Source organism: Myodes glareolus, chromosome 13 (genome assembly GCF_982192425.1).
Source record: "Myodes glareolus chromosome 13, mMyoGla1.1, whole genome shotgun sequence".
Classification (NCBI taxonomy): Eukaryota; Metazoa; Chordata; class Mammalia; order Rodentia; family Cricetidae; genus Myodes; species Myodes glareolus.
The window spans coordinates 45,388,758-45,406,703 of NC_142038.1; the positions used below are offsets into that span (position 1 = coordinate 45,388,758).

Consider the following 17,946-nt stretch of genomic DNA (forward strand, 5'->3'; position numbering starts at 1 on the left):
CCCAGACACCTTAAACTATAACATCTACCCTACCCTTTGTCCTCAAGGGTTCATGGGCATCTCATAATGTATTATGAGACATACTAAATACACCTCATAATGTAATAAAAGATTCCAATTAAAAAAAAGCTTTTGATGGGTCTTATGGACAGACACACACACAGACACACATACACACACACACAAAAACTAGCCACATATTAGTAAGAAATGATTAATCTATTCAAGCAAGGCAACTATAGCTTGTATAACATGTATGATTAGAGTCCCCAGATGATGATGATAATTAGCTGTTATTGTTCAATATCCACCTATTTTCTGCACAGACCAAATAGACTTAAATGGACATATGGTTGGAGCCACCATCCCTGTGGCCTTGATGGTGGCTATCATCTTCATGATCTCTCCGGGGATTCAATAATGGCTTTGCTTCACTGTAGTCCCAGGTAGAGGCATCTCTAATGGCTTCCATTTGGCTTCAATCTTAATAGACCACACTCTCACTAAGTACTAATGTGCTTGTGCACTTGGGCACTGATCCTGACTCACCCAGAGAGTGAGATCTGAAGACAGCTAAGTTACGTGAGGGACTTTGGGAAGGCATGTGCCTGCTAGTTTCTAAACTTTGAATTAGTGGTCTTGAAATTTTAGTGAACATCAGAAACATCTGGAGGATTTGAAAGCATAGCCCAGTGGGCCCACTTCTGGAGTTCTGGTTGACCAAGTCTTGCGAGGGAGGGAGTCTCCTGAGCTCATCTTTGGGTAGAGATGATGGAGGCAGTCAGTGCTAGGACACCAAGAAAACGGAGAGCTGGGTTTTCAGAATTTTTGCGTGTATGTCCACCTTTATATCAGTAATCAGAATGGGTTTTCATCTGTTGATAGAGTTTTCTGTCCCTCCCAGACCTGCAGTCATTCAGTCCCAAAGAAACACACAGAGGTCTACATTAATCATAAACTGGTTGTCTTATTAGCTCAGGCTTCTTATTAACTCTTACATCCTATATCAATCCATGATTCTTGTCTGTGTTAGCCACATGGCTTGGCACCTTTTATCAGCGAGGCATTCTCATCTTGCCTCCTCTGCGTCTGGGTTACGACTGTGGACTCAATCTTTCCTCTTCCCAAAATTCTCCTGTTCTGATTGCCCTGCCTATATTCCCACCTGATCACCCTGCCTATACTTCCTGCCTGTCTACTGGCCAATCATCATTTTAATAAACAAGTACAAGACACAATCTTTACAGAGTACAAGACCATATATTTTTCTCTGATTTTTTTAAATCAAAGCCTCTTGTCTATCTGTCTGTCTGTCTATCTATCTATCTATCTATCTATCTTCTGAATGTAGACTAACTCCAGGTTAGAGCAAACTCACCTGAAAAGAGGAGTGAAGGCTCCTGCCAGCTTGTGGTTCTAAGTCAGTCTGGGTTTAAAGTGTTGTTAGTAAAGATGAATAAATTTAAAAAGTTTACAGTGTGACCTCTTATCTTCCAGCTATGTCCAGCCTGAGGCCCATGTGGCCCAGGACAGCTCTGAGTGCAGTGCAGCAAAAAAATAATAAACTCACTAAAAAGTACTTTGGAGTATTATTGTTATTGTTATTATTGCTATTATTTTGGCCTGTGTGTGTGACTTAATCACACAGATCTCCCGTGTAAACTCTGTAGATGATAATATTTTTGCAGTATCGAGAGGTGGGACACTTGGATTGTCTTTTTTTCTTTCGTTTAACCATGTGAGGCTAACCTATGACTTGGGCCTTTCCTGGTGTATATATATATATATAATATATATATTATATATATATATATAAAACCCAACTTACTCCATAAAAAGAAACAGCTTGCTCTGTCTCAAATAGCTAAATGGTTGAGGTCGGCTTAATGCCAGAACTTCAGAGTGGGGCAGTAGCACTCGATGTCACAAAATTCCTGTGTTCTATGCATAGAGTAGGCTGTCATAATTCATTACCCATTTTCTCAAAGTAGTAAAGGTAAAGGAAAGGATATATATTCTTCACATCTGCATCTACAATTACTATAAATTAAGGACTACTGTTTAAGCTTTAAGCTGTTCCCCAGATCAGCTTCATTGAGTTATTATTTATATGCAAATAAATTGATGATTTAGTTGTTGATTTTGTAGTGTACCGTCTTGTGAAGTATAAATAAATAGTTCTGTAATCATCACTGCAAATCAGATTCAGAAAAGTTTGAGGCTTTGATGTCATAGCCCAGCTACAGCTTTATTCTCTTCCCTCCCCATTTTCTTGACAATTTTTACCAAGATTCTATAGTTTGAAATGCTTTTGTCTTGATGGAACCTTTTTCCTTTTTCAAAAATAGCTTTATGAAAAATAAGTTGTAGGTGGGGACTGTGATGTTCTTGAGATGTAAAGTGATAAAATTAAATAGAAAGGGGCCAGCATTTGGGAGGATGGGGCAGTATTGCTGAGAGCTTCGGAGTAGTCTGGGCTATGGAGTGAGACCTGTTTCAAAACTAAAAATAACATCTTAGAAGATGGCTTACTGGGAGAAGGTGCTTACCCCCAAGCCTGGTAGTCTGAGTTCAGTCTTGTGAACTCAGGTAGTAGAAGAAGGGTACTGACTTCCACAAGTTGTCCTATGGCCTCCACACGTGTGCTATGTGTGCACACACATAAACACACACACACACACACACACACACACGCACGCACACACACACACATAACTAAAAAGTTGTAACAGCAGGTCACTTGTTGCTTCCCGGCTGCTTGGTCCTGAAATTATCACACAGAAACTGTATTAATTAAATCACTGCTTGGCCCATTAGCTCTAGCTTTTTATTGGCTAACTCTTACATTTTAATTTAACCCATTTTTATTAATCTGTGTATTGCCATGTAAGTGTGGCTTACTGGGTAAAGTTCTATCTGGCATCTGTATCCGGTGGGGGCTACATGGCTTCTCTCTGACTCCATCCTTCTTTCTACCTTGCTATAGGCCAAGTCAGTTTCTTTATTAACCAATGGTATTTACAGCATACAGAGGGGACTCCCACATCAAAATCAAATAAAATAATATTAATATAATAATGGGTAGGAGAGACCACACAGAGAATAGCGTTCAGAAAACTATGCCCTTTGCTGTATCCAGGCTGCTGCTTTTATAAATAAAGATTTATTGGAACACAGCTGTGCTCTTGGCTACCTTTAAAGTTGCAATAGCAGACTTGAATAGTTTTGATAGAGAACTTGCAGTCTTTAGATTCTAAATTATTTACTTTTACTTTATTCTGCTTTTGCTGTTTGTTGGGAACAAGAAGGGCAAAGCTTGTTGTCTCCTGAGTTAGTTTCATAAATTAACATCAAGGATTGTGGTGGTGATCGTGTAGCCTTTTAAAACTGTGAAATGGATCACATCATACCTCCGCTCTATAGTTTGACAGTTTATCTCCTCTGTGTTCGTGCTAACACCTCCCTTAGTGAAGACTCGCATTGTGCTATCTATCTTAAGGCATGAAGAGATATTTAAATGCTAACAACAATGAAATTAAAAGTATCATCAACAGTGGTCACTGGTATCACTCAGAGAGTTCCAGTACACATGCAATAGAAATACAGACATTCTGATGGCATAGACAGTGTCACTGTAGCATGGTAATACTATGAGCACTGTTTTTAATTTAATTGATATGCCAACTTTTAAATTCTGCAGCTCTCCATTTTTTTGTCTTTTGCATATATGCGTATGTGTATGTATACATTTATTATATGCACAAATCCAGGTGCGTGCGTGCGCGCGCGTGTGTGTGTGTGTATGTGTGTGTGTGTGTGTGTATGTGTGTGTATGTGTGTGTGTATGATTGTGGGAAGGAGGAAGGGAGGGGGTGGTATTCTGAAGTATTGATTTTTACCTTGTACTTTATTCGAGATAGAGTCTCTTGCTTTTTCTGCCAGGCCTGGGAGTGTTTCGGGAGTTTCTTGTTTCCATTTCCAATCTTGTCTGAGTGCTGGGATGATGGACACATGCACTATTGTGTCTGTCTTCACAGGGTCTCTGAACATTTGGACTCAGGACCTCATGATTGTGTTTTGAACACTTTACCCTCTCAACCACCTCCCCAGCCCAGTTCTCTGTCTGTAAAAGACAACTTGCTGAGTTACACAAATGTGCAAGACGAAAGATTATTTCGTATTTTTACTTTACTTGTCTTTAATCCCAGCACTTAAGATGCAGAATTCCAGGCCAGATAGGGCTAAACCTACCACCCTCCACCACAACAAATGTAGGATTTAAATCCATGTAACATATGCCTGCGTTTTCCTTGGTACCTAGCATCAAAATAACATCCATGAACTCTCTGGCCTGTGTGTCCAAGGGGGCATTTGAAAATGGAGAAAGCTTAGAAGGTAATTTTCTCATGGACCAAAGTGGAGCCTTATAAATCTCACTAACCAATATGCTTGTGGCATTGCTGCTGACATGTCTGTTTGATGGATTTTTGATTTCCTGTCACTTTTGAACAAAACAAATAGCCCTGACATCTGTTTGTTCTTGCCACTGGCATGCAGGAGATCGGCGTGGTGAGGTTTGATAACACAGTAGAGTTCTATCTCGTCGGAATGATTAAGACCTCACTTTTAGCTGTATCTTCAGCTCCACTCTGAACCAGCTCCTCTAGGTAGCTGGACTTAATAAAATGAGGTGCTTGCCTTGTTTGGAGATCATTAGGAGGTAGGAATGCAATTTCTTCAAGAATTATCCATAGTGAGAGAATTCAAGTGACTCTTGGGAGTTGCTTCAGAAAAGAGGGCAAATAAGTATTGATTGGTGAGACGTGTTTATTAGGTGATAAAACCTATTTCTTTCTCTTGCAGGGAAGCTGCTGTTGTGTTTACTCTTTTTTTTTCTCCCAATCACTTCTTGGCCGCGGCTTCATAGGCAAAATTACTGGATGCAGTTTCAGGACACAGACTCAGTGACTTAGAGAAGAGGAGCCTTTCCCGCAGGAACATGGACTGACACTCCACTTTGGAGCCTGCTTCAAGTCAGGGGACTCATGGAGATGAGACCTTTCTAGCTGGAATTTTATGGCATGATCTCTTTACAATCTTACGAATAAAAGGAAGGAACATATCAGATGATATCTGTGCTTCCTCAAGATGTTTTGCTGATTTTCTATAATGGTGTCAGGGTGGCCGAGGGCAGGATGAAGGCCCAGGTGAGGCACCTTATGCTCACTCACCAGCTGACGTCATCAGAGTTCATAGGATCCAGGAGAGGATTCTGGAACACATAAAGAGGTTCACCCTGGTACCTCTCTCCAGAGAGATGGAATAAAAAGACAATGTGCCAGAACTGTGGTGAAGCTAAACCACATGTATACCATGATCAGCTAACCACATGTATACCATGGTCAGCTAACCACATGTATACCATGGTCAACTAACCACATGTATACCATGGTCAGCTAACCACATGTGTACCATGGTCAGCTAACCACATGTATACCATGGTCAACTAACCACATGTATACCATGGTCAGCTAACCACATGTGTACCATGGTCAGCTAACCACATGTGTGCCATGGTCAGCTAACCACATGGCTACCATGATCAGATAGCCACACGTATGCCATGGTCAGATAGCCACATGGATACCATGATCAGCTAACCACATGTATACCTTGGTCAGTTAAGCTATATGTATACCACGGTCAGCTAAGCATATGTATACCACGGTCAGCTAAGCATATGTATACCACGGTCAGCTAATCATATGTATACCATGGTCAGCTAACCATATGGATGCCGAAGTTAACTAAGCTACAAGTATACCATGGTCAGCTAACCCCATGTGTACCTTGGTCAGTTAAGTCACATGTATACTATTGTCAGCTAACCATATGTATACCATGGTCAGCTAACCATATGTATACCATGGTCGGCTAACCCCATGTATACCTTGGTCAGTTAAGCCATATGTATACCATGGTCAGCTAACCACATGGATTCCATAGTTAACTAAGCTACAAGTATACCATGATCAGCTAGCCACATGTATACCTTGGTGGGTTAAGCCACATGCGCATGAATGGCTGACATTCTCAGAAGTCAGCACAGCTTTTAGAAGGTAGCTGTGAACTCTGACTTGTTCCTCTGCAGGAACCTGGAGCATGGAGTGAGGAACATAAAGCAGGGGCTGCCTGTGGCTCCCACTAACCTGTTTGTGATGTGGCACAGACTCTACAGTTCTGCTTTTGCCTAGTAAAGTGGGAGTAACCAGGCATGGTTCTTTCTGGCTGTGGGTTTAGCATGAAGAACACAGGTTTGAAGCCGGTCAGATGGGTGTGGAGTAAACCCAGGTTTTGCCACTGATCTTTTAGTGCATGTGTACATCACTTTTAAACCTTTCCAAAGCTAATTTAATAAAAATTGTGCAATGAGGTGATGACCGTAAATGAGGCTATTGGACTGACCTAAGATGGTTTATAAAAGTACTAAATAGGTTGCATTATTATTGAAATGATTTCTGAACATTTATCTATGTATTTATGTATTTATGTATGTATTTATTTATTTTTTGAGATAGGGTCTGATGTAGCCTAGGCTTGCCTCAAACTCTCTACGTATCCAAAGATGATCTTGAACTCCTCATCCTCTGTCTCCAGAGTGCTGGGATGCCGGGTGAGTGCTGAGGACTGAACTCAGGGCTCCGTGCATGCTGGCAAGCACTGTACCAGTGGAGCTCCATCCCTAGCCTGGGCATCAGCTTCTCGGCGGTGATGTAGATGGTCTTAGGTGTTTGCAATTCAGATGACATTAGTTTGCATTTGCCATGATGAGAAGCCAAAATATAAATGCACACCATCTAAGAGAAAGCTTGAAAGGAAGTAATAATTTGAAATTCATCTTAAGATAAAAATTAGGCCATTATTGAAAAGACTTAGGGAAATTGTTCCCTTTTTTCTCTTTTACTATTTGAAATTTTTTTTTCTCTGCTTAGTGCATTGATGAATTTCAAAGCAGTTGTACTTTTTCATGCCAGCCTGCCACCGTGAGCCTCCTCTCATTGTGTGTGAGCTATGTGTGCTGCAGGCGTTTTGTCTCCTGGGATAATTTCCCTTCCTTTCCTCAGCATTTTACACTGCCGTTGCGTTGGAAGGAAACCGAGGGGTAGAAGTCAGAGTATATTTCGACCTTGTTTTCCAGTTAGCAAACAGCATTGGAATAATTTTCCTTTTTCAAAAGTAAGTGAATTATTATGGATGAGAGCAGCAAGCATTTTTTACTTGGGGGATGATGTTGGAGTAAATACAGCTCTCTGCACTAAAAAGCTCACAAGACCAGGGGTTCTCTTCCTTAACCACCTGTTAGGGTCACTTGGGAGACTTCATTCCATCTCACAGTGCAAGGTGCACCCCGATCAACAAATCAGAGTCTCTGAATGTGGAGTCCTGAGATCACTCACTACCTTTAAAGTTGCTCAGGCATGCCTACTGTCTGGGTCATTTGCATACATTTTCTGATTTCTTTCTTCTTATTTTACTTCTTATCTACTCATTTATTTTAGACAGGACCTCACTATTGCAGCTCAGGCTGGCCCAATGCTTGTTGTATACTCCAAGCTGACCTCCAAGCTTGTGGCAGCTGTCTGCTTCAGCCAGTTCTTGATTTCTTCCTTAACATGTGCGAGGCTGGATAGAGTCTTTGCCGGGGGAATTTTCACTAAGAGAATGAAGCAGAGAGACTGAATTCGTGCTGGATTCCTTGAAGCTGGGGTGGCTGGTGCAAAAGTGTGCGGGGTCTGACAACAGTTCTGGTAAGTAAGGTGGCCTAAGGCCACCTCACATACCCTATAGGACGTGCCTGGTTAAAGGTGGGGAGGCTGCTGCTGAGCCCCAGCCACTGCAGCTGGCCACATGGCTGCTTTCTGTGGTGCTTGTGATGTTTGCCTTTCCAGGAACTGGCGGAGGAGGAGGAAAAGGAGGAGAAGAAGTATTTTAACTTTTATGTGTCAACAACAAATTCAGAACTGTCCCCATTCTTCTATTTGCCGTGCGTGTTTGCCAGCCAGTACTTTTGAGCCCATGCGTCTACAGCAGGGGTTCTCAACCTTCCTAGTGCTGTGACCCTTCAGTACAGTTCCTCATGCTGTGGTGACCCCAACCATAAAATTATTGTCCTTGTTACTTCATAATCGTAATTTTGCTACTGTTATAAATTGTAATTTAACTATCTGTGTTTTCTGATGATCTTGTGTAGGCAAAGACTGCTTGTTCTGGCCGCCAGACCTGAATAATCACACAGAAACTATATTAATTACAACACTGCTTGGCCAATGACTTAGGTATATTCCTAGCTAACTCTTCCATCTTAAATTAATTCATTTCTATTAATCTATATATCGTCACGAGGCTGTTGCTTACTGGTAAAGGTTCTGGCGGCATCTCTGTCCTTCGGTAGCTACATGGCTTCTCCCTAACTCTGCCTAATTTCTCCATATATCTCTATTCGGATTTCCCACCTGGCTTTATTCTACCCTGCCATAGGCTCACAGTAGCTTCTTTATTAACCAATGGAAATAAAATATACTCAAAGCATACAGAGGGGAGTCCCACATCAGTCATGACTCACAAGTTGAGAATCGCCCTAGCAACTACTTGGGGTGACTCACAACCATATGTAACTCCAATTCTAGGTGTTCTAATGCCCTCTTCTGCCCTTTGAGGGTACTGCACTCGTGTGCATGCCCCTTCCCCACATACACATAGTTAAAAAGAAAAATAAAATATATATAAAAAATATTACAGAGCTGGTGCTGGAGAGATGGCTTAGTGGTTACGAGCACTTTCTGCCCTTCTAGAGAACTCAAGTTCAGTTCCCAGAACCTACCCCAACCTCCTGTAATTCCAGCTGCAAGGGATCTGAAACCCTTTTCTGGCCTCTGAGAGTTATCCACATACATATGATGTCCGCTCACGCAAACATACATAGGCATTTATGTAAAAATAATAAAAAACAAATCCTTAGAAATCTTCATCTTTTTAGAATTAATTAGATTTTTTTTAGTTTTTAAGAATTGCATGTATACTGTCAAAGTACTAGGTCATCTACTGAGGAGGATGAGAAATGACCAAATCAGGACACGTTGGACACCAGGAGGGGGAAGTTTCAGTCACAGACCTGGCTTCCTGACTGCGTGGCTGAGCCTGCCCTTCAAGGTGTGGTTATACCACAATGGGAGATTGTCCAGACACCCACAGAACTGCAACAGTGCGGTGCAGGCTCAACCCTTCTCCCCCACAGACTCTGATTCTTGTTCAGCTGGGACTCTGGATTTGCATTTTGAAGCAAGTTCTCTAGGACATTTGTTGTTCTTAACACAAACTACATTTTGAGAAAAACAGATGGGGCGGGGAGCGTTTTGGTCTCTGCTTCTACTGCCATTTCAAAAGGTTTTGCATCGGTTGAGTCCGCTGATCAGTGCATGTGACCACTCAGAAGGCTGTGCTCTTAGAAGGAAGGAAGCTAGCCTGAGTGCTTTCCACCAGGAGGATTCTTATGTCTCCAATCACTGGCGGATGGAAGACACTATGCTCTTTCCATATGAATTACTTTGTGCATTTTATAGGCAATGCTCATGTATAAATTAATATCACATCTCTCAGACATTGTGGGGCATGTAGTATAAACAACTGATACCATTCTTTTAAGCTGCACATCTTTTTAAAAAAATCACTTCCCCCCTTAATTGTGTATCTAGTTCTTGCTTTTGTAAATGTAATTTATTGAGGAAGACTCTTCAAGGCCGTCACTTTATTTTCAACTCTTTTGGGTCCCACTCGGGTTTGTGAAAGGCCCTGTCTAATGGGTGTTTGTTCTTTGGATTCTAGGTGCCTTGTGACTTTTCCTTTTCCTCACCATTTTCTGCCACCGTTGCTGCCTTCCTCTCATTTGCCAGGGGTTCAGGAAGTCATGTGACTACACAGTTTGTGTCCAGTAGCAGCGAACAGTATCTGGAGAGGCTGTGAAAGCAACATTGCTCACATTAAAATGAATGAACATGGCTGTTATTCTTTTGGTCTGGTCCCTTTAAGGGGCAAGCCACGCCCACTCCTAGAGACTTCTGTTTCTCCGTCGCCATCTTTCTTCCTTTCTGTTCCCTCTCTTGGCGTGTGCACACACGTGTTTTCCTTTTTCTCTCCCTTTTTCTATTCCTTTCTTTCTTTCTCTCCCTCTCCTTTAAGTAATAAATGTTCATCTTTATGTTCAGCCTTATGCCTATTTACTATGTCTGATAAGCCTTTTATCCACCGACTCCACCTGCCCGCTTGGATGACTCTCCCGGCCACATGGCAGCACCCGCCTGTCCGGGATGAGCCACCGCTCTGCTGCTTGCCACGGGGAGTTTTTACCGCTCTAGCCGTCTCTGCCTGGATTAGCGGCTGCCGTCACGCCAGCAGCATTATATTTTTTTAAAGAACAAAAATGGCTGTCACAATTTACACCATTATTTCAGCGACCTTCAGATTTCCTGCCTTCAACCACAGTGGTGAGACTGCAGCGTCCAGATAGGCGAGATGTGGCTCGAACTAATTTTTCTTGCTGAGCAAACCCTTGTGTCCCCAGCTGTGTTTGTATTTTCGTATGTGTTCTGCTCTACAATGTGAAGCAACATGGATTAAAGTCCAAATGGAAATGCCTCTGACTGCGCCTTTTTTTTTCTTCAGGAAAAAGTGTTTTAAATTCAGTGTTACCGTGAGTTAGAGTTATGAAACACTATCCTGTAGAAATTAAGGCTTTTTTTTCCCCCCATGGCTATTTATGGGTAAACACTACTGTAGTTTTTCTGTCGACTCAGCAGCTGGAAATAAATCTACTGATATGTTAATTACCGTCTGAGGCCCCACAGCTACCTAGTCAGCGCCCCACAGGTTACTTAGGCCACTGCCTGGAAGGCCTTCCTAGCCTGGGGCCCCCACTCTGCCACACTGTAATAAGTAGGCTTAAACTAAATCTCTATTGTTCTGTTTACCGACAAAGACTCGGATGTGAGGGTGAAAGCTTGCTTGATCAGAGACGCCAAGAAGCAACCAGCTGACCTTGCTTTTTTGAGACACAAGAGTTCATCTCTTCCCTTGTCCTGCTAGACCAAAAAAAAAAAAAAAAACCTACCAAACTGTAGTCCCGCCCTTTCCTCTTTTTCATCTCCTCTATCCAAATTCCTTGTTTGTCTATGGCTAATTTCGGTCAGTGAGTCTCTAGCTTCTCCCCCTGGTTCAAGCTTTCACTTAATTGGCAGCCTCAGGAGTGTCAGAGTATGGTCAAAATATCCCACAGCACGCAGCTTTCTTGGGGACGTCACATCTGTCAGCACAATCTGTGTTTAGTGGTTGTAGTAGCAATCCTGGTTTTCGTCATCTGCTTTGGAGGAGAAGGTGGTAGGTGACAGGATGGCCACGCCTCCCTCCTTCAAGGTAAGCAAATACAATTTCTCTGATATATAAAGAGAGGCAACCATTATTGGTTCACCCAAATGGGCCAAGGGAAAAGGATTAGAGTCTTTAGGTGAAAGAAATGAGGCGCACTGTCCATAGTGGAGCCGGATGGCTCAGAGGAAGTGGCACGCCGGGCAGAGCTGCTTCTGGTTGTCTTGAACCTCTGGTCTACCTCCTGTACATTGTTTCTGAGAGGGTCTTCTCTCTGTCCCTCCCTCCCTCCCTCCCTCCCTCCCTCCCTCCCTCCCTCCCTCCCTCTCTCTCTCTCTCTCTCTCTGTCTGTCTCTCTCATTTGTCTGTTTTAACTTGGATGTGTTTGAGTGGCTCTCTGTGCCGTGTCACTAATGTACCTGTCTAGACGCTATTGATGTTTTCCTATGCTAGAGTCAGGACTGGGTGATGACCTTGCTTTTAGGAGCAGACTCTGGTTCATCCAGCATTTACTGAACTCTTGTGTGTAAGGTAAGTACTGGGTTTATCATCTCTTTTGATTGATTTGATCTAATAGGTCTTTAAAGGCTTGACCGTTGTTATTCCGACAAGACGGTGATAGTCATCAACTGGTCATAAGACTCTAGGTCACTACTTCTTAGGCAGAGCAAATTGTGATTATTAATTTAAGGGACACAGGAAAGAGAGGTCAGCATGAGATGTACTGTGTGGAGATCATCACAAAAACATACAGGTTGGTAGTCCCAAAGCTCACTGTCAGATGCACAGTTGTGGATAGGACCTGAGTTAGGGAGGGTCATGTAGCATCTTAGAAGAGAATAGCTTCTTATAGGTCTAGCCTCATAGACAGAAGGGTAGAGCAGCCCCCCACGACCATCTTTCCATAGCCAGGAGCTTTGCAGTGCACAGTGGTTAAAGGGGTTGGAGCACTCAGGCACGAGCCTCGTTTACCTTCAGGTTCTAACAGTCTGGTCTCATGGCTTACAGATCAGACTACAGCGGCAAAACAGTGTCTCCCTGGAGCTTTTGGGGTAAGGGGACAGGGTGACATATTAACTACTGTTGGCTGACCTCCAAACCCCATAACTTTAACAAAGCGTTAGAGAGACTGAGGCTGGTGGAGAAAGAGTGGGGAAGGGACATCCCGAGAATGACAAACCCAACACCAGGACACCCTAGGGTAGAAATTAAGTAACAGAAGTTAGCTTTTTATAAATCAGTTTGCAAAAATGTGTAGATGCTTCCAATGTATTATTTCTTGCACACCTTAGCCACCCTTGAACCACCCGGGGAACTTGAGAAGTGTGTGCTGCCTGGGCCTCACCCTTGCAGCCCTTGTGTTAGGTTGGGGAAATCTCTACCCATGGCCATGAGCCTGGGCAGTGATTCTCACTGACTTTAGAGAAATGGTCTAGATGCGTGGGCCCTGTAAGAAGCTAGCCTGGGAGGAAGTCTCACAAAGACCTTTCCCTTTGGTGGTTGCCTGTAGTCCCTTACTAAGAGATCGGTTTATTATCTAATGAAAAAGATGCTCCAATGTCTCCTAATTACTAATAGAAGAAAAGTGATGTAAAAAACATCTCACCATAGGCAGCCCATCTTCTTATGACCAGACATTCGACTTGGATTTCTTGAAAACAGGATCCTACGTAAAGAAAGAAAAAAAAATATCCTCCAGACTCTTCTTGCATATCTCATGCATGGTGTTGACCTCAGTCCCTGCATAACCAGACCCATGAACTATAGACCGACACGCTGTGCACAAAGTGGTAGAGAGAAAATGGCAGTCACTCCTAAAATAAACTCCACGGAGCCATTCTCGGAGAAGGTTACAGCCATTTCATGCCTGCCATCTGGTAGCTGCTGATGGAATCATTACTTCTCTGTGTTGTTGCCAAGATGAACTTCTAGACCGACGACAGAGGAGAAAATGCTGTTTGCTTGCATGTTTTCTGCTTTCCTGTTTGGAGTTTAGGTGTCTCTTTGAATTCAGAAGATCGTCAATTGTTCAGACATTGAACCTGACACATTGCTGATTTTTTTTTTTTTTTTTCACCTAGAGGATGGAGGGAGATTACTTGCTGGATGGAAGCCCCCACGGTCATTTGTGTTTCTTTAAGGATGTGTTCCTTAGTCTGATCTTTTGAAACTAAAGTTGCCCTTGTTAGTCAGTAAAAGAAAAAAAAAATCTTTCTGGGCCTTTAGGATAGGAGCTTCATTTTTGGTGGGGTTAGGGGGGATTGCTAGAAATTCAAGATATAAAAACACGCTCAGATGTGGGTCATATAGGAGCTATAAGACAAACTGACTTTGTTCTCATTGCATGGTTGTAAATGTGTCTTTTTTAGCTTAAAAGCCCCTACGATGCTGGAAAGAAAAGAATGTGATGAATGAATGGCCCCAGAGTACAGTTTATTCTAATGGAAATGAGATGTTGGAGATTGTAAGGGATGTCCCACAGAGGCCATACCTGTGGCTGATTAGATTTGGCTGTCTATGAGGAACCCTATTGCCTGTTGTTTTCCTTTGCAGATAGCATTTCGACACTCAGGCTCTGGCAGGAAGGTTTAGAATATTCGATCATGTCTTCTCTTTTGGTTCCCCCCACCCCCACCCCTGGCTACATATCCTTAGGTATAGCAGGAAAGAGTTTCCTCCCTGGTTTTCTTGCAGACTGGCTAGCTGCCTTTGGAAAGCTTGCGGTCACGTGACAGGTGCCAGCTTACTGCAAATTTTAATTACAGCTTTAAATTAGATTAAACATTATGGGTACGATTGCAGCTGGAGCCAGTGTAACAGAAAATAACCCCGATGTGTGAAGCCAGAAACTAGCTCTGTAACCTGTTCTCTTCGGTGTTAATTGTTCTGTCAAGCAATATAAGAATGACTTCCTGGGAGAAATGAAAGTTAAGAATGTTTTTAGGCCTTAGTGAAGGGACAGGGTTTGTGGAGACAAACTGGGGGAGAGCAGAAGCGGGCAGACTGTTAATTTTTTTCTATCTGATTTACCTCTGATACTGTTACACCCACACCGTGGCATCCTCCCAAAACCACAATGCAGTGAACACTCTTATTCAAAAGCAAAGAGCCTTTATTCAAGTTTGAGTTTGGTGTCTCCATCCATCTGACATAGTGGTGAGGCTGCAGAGCCATGAGCCCAGCTGGGGTGGGTTTATTTATTTTTTTAACCATAGCAGAGGTTGGGGTGAAGGGTGTCTAAGGTTCAGGACCCCTGGTTAACTGACGTTTGCCTAGGGGTGTCTTGGTGAAGGGACTCAGGGACATCTGGTGATCCTGTCTATAATGGTTGGAAAGTGAGGTATTTCCTTTGGGATATTTGGTATTTCCCCTTGGATGATCTGTTCCTGGGTGGTGCCTGGGTGGTCTTAATTTGTGGTTTTCTCTGGAACCACGTATTGCCTTAGGGTAATCTGAAATTTAGGCCTGTATTAAGCTTGTCACCGCTGGGCACTACAGTACCTCTTCCTGTGGCCCAGGGCCTGTGATTCTCACAATAGGGCACCTGCTCCCTTGGAGACCCAGGGCCATCTCTGAGATGTATACAAAGAAACCCCCGAGGGAGCTGCTTTTCTCAAAATTTTAATATTAAAGCAAACTCCTAACCTTGTAGAACATAAAGATGCAATGAATTACAGATTTTAAAAGAAAGGCAACAGACACAAGACCCCTTGGAATTTGAAGAAAGTTTTGTTTAGGGCATTTGATACGTATGTGGTGCTTCCTACCTCGAAGCAAGTGCCAGGGAGGTTGAATATAACGGGCGAGCCAAGGTGTGGCAATTGACTTTGGTTCAGATGAATAGAGGTGCTGGAGTTGGTCACATCCCAGAACACACCGGAGCTCTGGCCTGTTGGTGGGATCTCATTTCTTTCTCTGAATATACTGTAGAATTATTAATTAAAGCCACTGTCAGTCATGGAAATTCCCAGAAATCCCATGTCTTTCAGTGTGAGCCTTACATCCCAAAAGCATACACACTTTGCCCCTAATATCTTCTCAAAGAAATTGAGGCAAATAAGGCTGGACAGTGGTGGTGCACGCCTTTAATCACAGCACTCAGGAGGCAGAGGCAGGCAGATCTTAGTGAGTTCAAGGACAGCCTGGTCTACAAAGCGAGTCCAGAACAGCCAGGACTTTTACACAGAGAAACCCTGTCTCAAAAAACAAAAATCAAAACAAAATAAGCAAAAAAGAAAGAAATTGAGGTAAATAAACTCAGCCAGACCCTACCATCAGTCACATCATAGATTATTTTGAATACTATGCCAAAGCTTAGTTGAGAAGAAAGTATGCAAGCATTACACATTAGATAGTATTTGTTTTTTTTTTTTTTGTAGTGTGTATGTGTGTGCATGTGTGCTGGCAGAGTTACTCCCTGAAAAGTTTCTGTACCCCAATAAGTCTCTCCATCAAATTCAAATCAGACCACATCAAACTGAATCAGAAAAACAAACAAACAAACAAACCCAGATTTAATGGCTAAAATGCTCCTGGATAATTTTCCAGCCTGTGAGAGAGGAGATGAGAAAGGAAGACCAGAAAATGAGGCGTCTGTTTTCTGGGGAGCTGTTTAAGTATCCTGTGGGAGTGGCCTTGATCATCTCTGGGAGAGGGGGTCATCATTTGGCGGGCTTTCTGAGATGCAGCAGGGTTTAAAGAGAGGCTTGGGGTGGAGCACTCCCCCTTCACCTCACACTGATGTTTCTAAATGGAGGCAATCAACTACATCTGTGTCCCACAACAATCTCTAACAGTTGATCTGTATTGCAGTCTTCAATCTAGTATACTTAAAATCAATGGGAAGGGGGATTTCTTAGTTACTTTTTCTTGACCAAGGCAACTTATAAAAGAACACATTTAATTGGACAACTCATGATTCCAGAGTGTTAGACTCCATGACCATCATGAAAGAGATCACGACAGCAAGTAAGGAGGCGTGCTGTTGGAGCAGTAGCTGAGATCTTATATCTGATCCCTAATCCCAAGGCAGGGAGAGAGTTAACTGGGAATGATTAACCCCACTCCCACTGATACATCCTCAAACAAAGCCACACCTTCCACTCCTTCCCAACCAGTTCCCCCAACTGGGAACCTAGTATTAAAACATGTCAGCCTATAGGGAGCATTTTCCTACAAATCACCACAGGGTATAATTAGTCTCAGAGGTGTAAAATACCCAAGAGAAGGGAAAAGGAATGAAACAGTCTTTTGATTCCTGGCTCTTGTAATTACAGTGGTGGGACTGGCCCTGCCTCTGTAAAGCTTTTAACTTTCCAGGTAGCAGAGCTCCCTTCTGGTGTGTTCTCCTAAGCGCGTTCTACCTGTCTTCCGAGAGAACTGCATGGAAGCTGCTAGCAGGAGAGACCAACCTCCCTGTTTATTTGAAGAGTGCACACATTTCTGGGAAGGAAGAAAAGTCAAGCAATGCCTGAGCTTCTCTGTTGAGGCAGTGTCTCCTGTTGATGGTTGAATTTCCATTTTTTAAAAGTCAAATTTGCAGGTAAATTCGTAACAGAGTAGGAATCTTTGCGTCTGGTTGTATTCAAATATCCCTTGAGAAGTGACTACGGACCAATTTTGTATGTAGTTAGCTCTGCCTGTCATGGTAGATGAGACTGAAGACCCAGGACCGGAAGCGGAACTAGAATCCCAGAAGTGCCATGTGCCGGCTGTGTCGTCGGAGTTCTTGGGGGTTCATCTCCTCGTAGGACAAGGGGGTAGGGCTTGCTTTTTTGGTTGTCCAGAGGATGAAGTGAGTTAAGACATAGCTGCAGTAAGAGCAATGCCTGCCTGGTTCACAGTCAACATTCAGAAATCTCCAGAAGCTGTTGTGGGAAGTTGATGTACATGATTTAAACACAAGGTAGATTGGGCCTTAGAAGTCATATGGACTCGAATATTTCTGTTTGAGAAGATTTTAAATTATCAATCTCATTTCCTTCATGGTTGGAGGGCAATTCCAGGGTTTTTTTGCACGCTGAGGGAGTTGTGGCCATTTTCAAGATGGATGGATCCATGTCATCTGCTTTTTCCTGGCGTTTCCTGAGATGCTCATCTAAAGTTTTGCTGGCCATTAGTCATAGACCCCTTTATTCCTGATGTATCTTGGTAGATACTGGTCAGTTTCATATTTCATTGATCTTTTAAAACACTAGCACTGCCTCCTTTTTTCAATTCCTTTTTTTTTTAAGACTTCATATGTTTGTTTTATATATACTGTTCATGGACTGCAGTTGTTCTATTACTCTCTCTCTCTCTCTCTCTCTCTCTCTCTCTCTCTCTCTTTCTCTCTCTCTCTCTGTGCGTGTGTGAGAGAGAGAGACTGTGTTCACCCATGGACATGTAGAGTTCAGAGTGCTAGGGATCTGAACTCTGGTTCTCAGTCATGAGCAGCAAGCACTTTCCTCATGTAGCCATTTCACCAGTTTTGTCTGTGACTTCTAGTTCCACATCTTCCAGCTTCTTCCTCTGTACAAGTTCCACCTT

General features: G+C 42.9%; 1 protein-coding gene across 4 annotated transcripts in view; it reads left to right on the top strand.

Moving 5' to 3' along the window:
* Prelid2 (PRELI domain containing 2) overlaps window positions 1-17,946 on the top strand; it is an 86,854-nt gene that overhangs the window by 67,228 nt on the left and 1,680 nt on the right. For 3 of the 4 annotated variants that reach the window (XR_007228727.3, XM_048419412.3, XM_048419409.3), the window contains one exon: window positions 4,864-5,130. The exons of the other annotated variant lie outside the window; for it this stretch is intronic. The gene's annotated coding sequence lies outside the window, so the exon portion shown is untranslated. Of the gene's footprint in view, window positions 1-4,863; window positions 5,131-17,946 lie in introns of those variants that run through there. 4 annotated transcript variants of the gene reach the window in all.